Source organism: Pollicipes pollicipes, unplaced genomic scaffold (genome assembly GCF_011947565.3).
Source record: "Pollicipes pollicipes isolate AB1234 unplaced genomic scaffold, Ppol_2.1 Scaffold_6686;HRSCAF=7923_pilon_pilon_pilon, whole genome shotgun sequence".
Lineage (NCBI taxonomy): Eukaryota > Metazoa > Arthropoda > Thecostraca > Pollicipedomorpha > Pollicipedidae > Pollicipes > Pollicipes pollicipes.
Window position 1 is genome coordinate 38,410,921 of NW_023596921.1, and position 8,012 is coordinate 38,418,932.

The following is an 8,012-nucleotide window of genomic DNA, read 5'->3' on the forward strand; positions in this document are numbered from 1 at the left end:
AAAACAACGTTGTAATATGATAAAAATGATAACAATTATTTTACACTGGCAGCTTAAAATGACGGAGGGATACCAATTATCATCATATGATGCATACTGGGCAGGCCAGGGACGGCGGCAGCAGCTGGTGCTGATACCGCCCGGACAGACTGTCAGAAAATTTGATCGGGCATCGGCCTCGCCGAGTTATAAATACATCTCACCTGATGGATGGCATGCAAGATGAATTCCCGTGAGAGATATTCATGATATTAATTTCGTATGTTTTCATAATATAGTTTTTTGTAACATTGTGATTCCAAAAAAATTGTACCTTTCATTTCAGGCCCAACGGGTGCAGAACGTTAGAAATGTTGCTCCTTTTACACATAATTTTCAATTTTGGAGATGAAACGAACTGTAGTGTAGATGTCAGATGTGGCGACGGCCGAAATAGTACTATCATGTTTCTACACACATGATGCACGCGCTGGTTTGCCATAGGACCCATGCTGAGGCCAAAACTTCGCAAAAATATTGCAGCCTAAATGCAAGCAGTTGGGAAAACAACACCTTATATTTGAGGAGGAAATACAACAGCTGTCTATAAATGAGGCATGTTTCTTCGGTGCAGCCAATATCTGAAATGAAAACACTTATCTGATGCAACAGATGGATGCATTTCAATGGATGCTTAATGAAAACAGCAGCATATCTTGGCCGTTTCCTTTAGTCCTGAGTAGTTACACGGAAGCAGCGACCCACATCACATACAAACGACCTTTGTGTTCATCGGAGATGTTTACGCCGACGAAAGTCCCGCTGTGACGTATATACGAGAGCCTGACAAAGCTCGGCGCCGCCCAGAGGTGCGGGAGGACATGTGCATGAGAGTAACGCGTAACAGATGAGGGTACGGACGGAGGACAAAGAGCGCGATCTGGATTTCGGAAGCTGGCGCCGGTGTCGCTGTTTCTCGTGAGGCGTCCGGCTTTGTTTTCGGTGCGGTTCCGCCCTCTCTCCGGCGCTCTCCCCCGACGGGCCGGCCGCCAGACAGGCTCAATGCGGTGAATTCGTCAGCGCCGCCCGACGTACCCCAGTTCCCGATTTATTTGCCTCCCTTTTCACCGGCGCTGAAAGGAAGAGCGCGTGCCCGCCGACGCCAGGTGGCCTTTTAAATCCGGGCCGGCTGGCCGCGACGCGGCGGCCGCCGGTCACGTGACGTCACCGGTCCCACGTGGCCGGTCGGCCCGGTAGGGCGACCGGGTGAACCGGTGCTCGGCGCAGGCGGCAGGTGGCTCCGGGGCCGCCGGCCGGCCCACTGACCACCTGCCACCCACTTCTGGACCTTTAAATTTAAACGCCAGCATGCTCTCCGGCCGGGCGTCTGTGTGTGCAGTTTTTATGGCGGCCACGATGGCCGGCCGGCGTCTGCCAAGCACCAAGGACGAACGTGCCGGACATTTTTTGCCAACCGTCTGTGTCCAGAATCCTGAAGGTGTCTGTCTGGGGAGGTGTCTTGTGAAACATGGACTCGGCAGTGCTTTTGGAACGTCATGTTTTGTTTCGTCGCCGGTAAAACAACACATGTTGCGGTACGTTGCTTACGCGCTAACAAACATAAATGGACTAGATCACACCGACTTTTTTGTCGACACGTACGAGAAGAAACATATTAACTGTATGTTATAGTGGGGAGAGCTGTTAGTTCACACAGTCCGCTGCACAGCTAGATGAGCAGGCACGCCACTTAACCTGCCAAGCTTTGGCGGCTTCACCACCTCGGCGCTGCAGACTGGGGATCGGCCCTCTTGCGAGATATCCCCAGGTGTGTCAGTGCTCGGCGTTGCAGACTGAGGATCGGCCCCCTTGCGAGATATCCCCAGGTGTGTCAGTGCTCGGCGCTGTAGACTGGGCATCGCCCTCTTGGCGAGTTATCACCAGGTGTGCCAGTGTCAACAAACACACCACGGAACGACAAGTGCAGCTTTCCCTGAGGTCATTATACCTTGTACTTTCACGGCTAACCTATAAGCTTGGATTAAATGAGGTCAAATTACGTTTATGGTATGCCTTTGGCGTCTCGTACATCCACGGAACATCGCTGATTAAGTTGAAGCATTCCGACATTCATGCCAAGCGATGATGGTGGGGTCACTTGTCACAGCGGGCATGGAGAGTATACAGCTTAACGGTGGTCACCACAATCTTCGGCAAGCTTCACCAAACTATTGCGAAACGGGGAAACGTTTGATTGGGCGGATGCTAGTTGTAATTGATAGGATTACAACCCCTCGCAGTTTTCACGCACAAATGTCAACTGCCTTAGCCCAGCCTTGTAACTGAGATCCCTTTCTCAAAACACGTCTGCCGCTTTTCGTCGGATTACTTAAGCAGCTACGGGGCGAGACCACTTAACAAGTTTGATGATAATTGAAGCCGGTACATACACCCACACCGGGTGACACGCTTCACATCTTCATATTTTCTGGTTGCCAACGCCTGACACCAATCTCTAAAACGTCTTAACGCAGCCTCGTCCTGGTTTTGTGGACGACGCCGCTTGAGACCCTGCATACATGGATGCAGTTTTTCACCAGCATTGTCCTTTTCTCCTCCGTCAGTGTTAACTAGTCTCATATGGCCGTGATGCCTGTCACTGAAACCTGGATGTATTCTAAGCCGTGTTCTTCAGCCTTTCCGGGATTTGAAAATAACATGCTTCCCATGTTACCCTAGTGAATATAGGTGTGATATTGCGATGTTGCAGAAATGCACCGCCTGATCGAACAACTTACTTTTAACTGCTTGGGAAATGATACTGAACAACTTTAAAGAAATGTGCCACATTTTTACTGAAAACTTCACGGCGGTGCGGTTGGTGGTTGCGAATATATGGGCCCGCCAGAAGTGTAACTTTCCGAGTCAATCAAGCTGAACAGTTCCAGTAAGAGGCCAATTATTGATCTAGGCTGATATGAGTATTTACATACGTCAGCTTCTGACAGGATAGTAGCTTCGCAAAATATGTGGATGGGGCTGAGCAGTAAAAAAAATACAATCGTACCCCAACATACGCCCAAAACGAGCGTATTAAACCGGCGTCCTCTCCTGATTTGATCGCTTTCTTCCAAAGTTCGCTGGAACAGCCCTTGCCTCCGCTGAAAAGGAAATTGCGCCTTGGTTTCTAATATTTAAGTCAGACTGCTATGTAAATAGCCTGTTTTCCGACTCAGCTTTTTAACGTTCAAGAGTTTTGAGCTTTTGCATAAATACCTTACAGGTATTCATCAGACACCATTGCCTCTCATTGGTGCACATTAGTCAGCGTGATTGTCCAGCGCTCCCTCGCTCCTGCGGTGCCCTCCAACAGCGGCGTGCCCCACGTCAGTGCCGCTCGCCAGCTCCAGAGTTAGCTTTCTGTGCCCGACGGCAGTCTCCTCGCGCGTTTTTCTCGGCTGGTGGCTAGGCGCAAAGACGGTGCGTTACTTGGCTGCAGGCGAGCTCCTGCGACCGATTTGGGCTGAGCCTGCCAGTGCGGGCTGATTCGGGATAAGGCAGCCAATTTCAGAGAGCCATTTTAACGATACAGAAATACAAAATATCGTTGAAATATCGCTATATCTATTAATCAAATATCGCAGAAATATCGTTGAAAAATGCGCGCATATACACACGAAAAGTTTGTCGCGCTAACACCGCTATATCAGTGATCTTGGTCAGTGTGATAATCACGCCGAATGTTACCCTGCAGATGCTGGTGGTCGGCTCCGCAGTGTGAGTGCCGCCGCGGAGCTGACCCGTTACGCAGGTCACCAGCTGGGAGCGAGCCGCCGAATCAGCTGGGTCTATGCGGAATGAGGTCGGCTCAACATCATGCCATTTGGTGGCAAACCTGGCGCCGCTTGGCGAGCACAGCGTTATGCAGAGCCCTTACGAAATGTTCCGGCCGGTGGGAACTTGGTTCCGATGTTTGCAAATGTGATGCTATCACCAAGGAAACAAACAAACATATGTTTCGCCGAATTATGCATTATTGTCAAACTGATTTGATGGTATGTGGCGTGATGATAAAAAACCAACAACACTGACATGCACCCACGTTATCTCGTCGGCTCGTGGAGCTATTGAACGACAAAACCGTGTGTTCCTGTTTAGAGCCAATGAGTGTCTCGTTGGTCTGGGGAAGCAGAGCCGTGTGTTCCTGTTTAGAGCCGACGAGTGTCTCGTTGGTCTTGAGAAACAGAGCCGTGTGTTCCTGTTTAGAGCCGATGAGTGTCTTGTTGGTATGGGGAAGCAGAGCCGTGTGTTCCTGTTTAGAGCCGATGAGTGTCTCGTTGGTCCGGGGAAGCAGAGCCGTGTGTTCCTGTTTAGAGCCGATGAGTGTCTCGTTGGTCCGGGGAAGCAGAGCCGTGTGTTCCTGTTTAGAGCAGATGAGTGTCTCGTTGGTCTGGGGCATAGATGCGGAGCTCGTAAGCCATCAGCGTTTGGTGCGCATCCCAGGGCGGTACATTGTCGTAGCTCTGACTGGCACAGGGAGATCAGCTGACAACTGGCCGGAGAGCATCAGCCCGACACCGACGACCGTGCCGTAGCATTGTGCGGCACGGACAAGCCTCCGCAGCCCTCCCTTGTTAGAAAGCCCGAGACAAAATTAGCAGATGAACTGGATCGTTTCAGCTTGAGAGGCTTGGTGCACACTATAAGCTCTGCGTATTAAGTCACGGAGCCCACTGGCGCCTAAGCAAATCACGTGCTCTGAATTTTAACACGCGCCCGGGTGGCCGGTTGAATAAATACCCTTCGCTCGGCTGGAGTAGGGATGGGGGCCTGTATGTGAACTCACCTGTGTCAAAATTGTACAGTGCTATGTCATGACGTTGGGGTGGACTTGGATACAAGCAGGCCAAACTTCAAATGAATATCTCAAGTGCCTCCAGACCTTCTTATGCAATCACTGTGAACCTAGCTACTTGTTCTAAGGAAAAGGTGAATAGTGTTTAATAATTAAGGTCAGTGATCTTGTTTGACCTATGAAGGGTCAAGGCGACCAGATACTTTCAAGATCGTTCTTATTTTTACCATACAAATAAGCGTCAGGAATTACGCTAGGCGGCATGTTGCTAAACATAAAATGCTGACCTGGGTTGTTTTACGTCAGTGACCGAATTCGTAGACCTCTGACCTTTAAAAAATCCATGGAGCATGTCTTGTGCGGTCCGTGCCATTAATAACTTCGAAATGAGCACCAGAAACAACCCATTAAACCAAGCTTTCACGTAAAAAAGGCAATTTAGCTGTGATATCTGTCTGACCTTCATTCCTGACCATAAGCCAACAGAATTTGTTGTAGTTCTTAATTCAAATGGTATTTTGCTTGCAAAACTATTTTACATATGTCTAGCTTCGTCTAACATACTGTTTAAGTCTACTTCGTCTAAGTTGACTCTCTACCCACCCGAGCGCGTGACAAAATGTAAGCTTCGACACGAGGTATGTGTAGAATAATAGTACCCGAGTAAACAAATCATTTTAAATAGAGCATTCCCTTTTAAAGCCAAAGAATGTCATATTTGTCAAAATTGATGTTCCCAAGCATTAATATGGAGAAGATTATGAATAAAAGCTAAACGGCGAATGGGTTGCCTACCACTCTTTTGTCTGACACGAGGACAATAATACTCTCCGCCCAGCGAGGGCCGGGCAATATCGAACAGTCAGCAGCCCTGCTATAGATCCTTCACGCCCCTTTCCACATAGACAGCTGCCAATCACCAATCAGTAAGCTGTAATTGCTTATCCCGACGGAGCTCCACAGGAGCAGTTCATTCGCCCAGCTCGACCCGTGTGCCGTGCACCCCATCCCCAGTTCACTGCTATCACGTCACACATTATATATCGCTATGCAAGCGTGGATAGCCCGGCATCTGGGCCCGGCCGACAATAGTAAAAAGTGCGTGCCTATGCACCTGGAGCCGCGGACGTCTCCCATTGGCCGCTGGCTGGATCGATCGCCGACTCGACGCTCTGATTGGTCGGCGGCACGTGCATCTGCACGCCCCCCCCCCCCCCCGCCGTCCCGATTGGGCTCCACACAGCTGGGTGCGCTGACGTAATTATGTTTGTCGCCGAGCCCGCTGCGCTACGCTACTGCGCAGTCACGCGAGCAGTGTGACATCGCACGGAGTGCGACGTGATATTCATGTCGCACTCGCATGATGGACGGGCTGACGAAGCTGCATCGGATCGCAGCCTGTGTCCTGCGGGAAGACGCGAATCATGGGCTGCAAAAATCAAACAGGAGGAATCCAGCATCCGGCACAACAGTTTTAGAATGGCCAGGCAACGTAACCGTGCGGAAACACTGCGCACAGTTTTAGGTCTGGGATCATTTTGAACTAATTTTCGGGCTGTGGTGCGTTTCAAGGGATAGCATGGAATCTCCATAGTTGCTGCGCTGACTGCCGAGCAGTCTGTAGGTTTTACCGACGAACACTGAGGGACACACGCCAATCATTTCAAATGTATGTCGTACATTCGAGAACCGTGATTGCAAACGTTGCTTTAGTTGGTTCTTTCCCATCTGAGCTTCTATGTGCAACCATCTGCCCTTTCCTTCATCTCGCCACATGCTGGTCTACATTTAAAAGCATTTTGCAACATGTGGCTGTTGCGCAATGCCATTACAAAGATGTCAGGTGCGCATAAATCAGTATTACACATGTTGTTTGAGTTTTAGTATGAGGTGCCATGCATTGTTTTCGGCCAGAATCTACCAACAAGGTTTCGGCTCCCGATCTCTCTATCTGGTGCGTTTTTCCATATCGCTCATTCTAATAACAGACAGTCAAATATGTCGAATTATTTTAGTGACAATATGCCTCCCCGTCGACTTTAATGCCACCAACGAGTTTTTATCCGATCATTTTTATAACCGTGTCGACCAATTTCGGTGTGCTTATATTAAGTTGATGCAACTCAATTTGATCACATTTTATGTAAATTAATGTCAACGAGGGTGATGATTTTTCGGAATTTTTCATTCCAGTACTTTGTGTGTAATCCTTCCATTTCGATCCTTTTCGCAAAATTACTGCCATTCGATATTTTGCATATCGATCAGCCCAAATATCATCACACATGAAACAGTATAGCCGAGGTGCAGTGGTGTGAATCCCGTAAGAAGCGGCGACGGCACGCGGATGTCTTCCGCCGATCCACGAAACCCTGCCACGTGCCCCCCCCCCCCCTCACACACGCTCGGCTGGGTCCGCGGTCGTGCCACGTGGCGCCGACCAGCGCGGCCCCGCCGTCGGCCGCTGATGACTGACTTTTATCACCACGTGCCCGTCGGTCCGTGGCCGACGGCCGACCACGCAGCCGTCAGCCGCCGCCGGCCGAGCGTGTAATGAGCAGCCCTCCGATGCGTATTTATATTGGACAGTGGTTAAACGGGTCGCGTAGAGACAATGATCCCTAATTAAGTGGCAACAGGCCCGGATGAGTGCGTGCGGCGATGTGTGATCGCAGTTGCTTTCGCTGGTTGTTTCCTGTGCGACGCGATATTGAAAGCAGAGAGCGTTAGTACTCAACACAACTGCGAAAGGTGGCGGCATGGTCACGAGCCGACTTGCAGGTGACTTATTTTAAAGGGCACTCCAGTCAGAACATCTGACAACATGCCAGCCAAGAAGTAAAAATATAAACGCCCTCCTAGTGGAAGGCAGCACTTCTATTCTAGCGTAAAATCCCCTTATTTGACCACATTCCTACTCAGCGTGACGCTAAAATATAAGCTGTTGGAAAAGAAGAGATGTTTGCAATGATAATATTGGAGTCTTAACCAACTTTTAGCCTTGGCTATGCATTGCGTGTGCGCTGGCGAAACGAAAATGGTGGTTTGTATATATGTGTAACTGGTGCACGGGTTGTACTAACGACTGCCTTCGAAGCAATGTAGCATGCCGATTCCTTCTGCAAACTGTGTTATTTCTGACGTAAATTCTGCTCAGTTAAGAATCGTGGGCGGGACA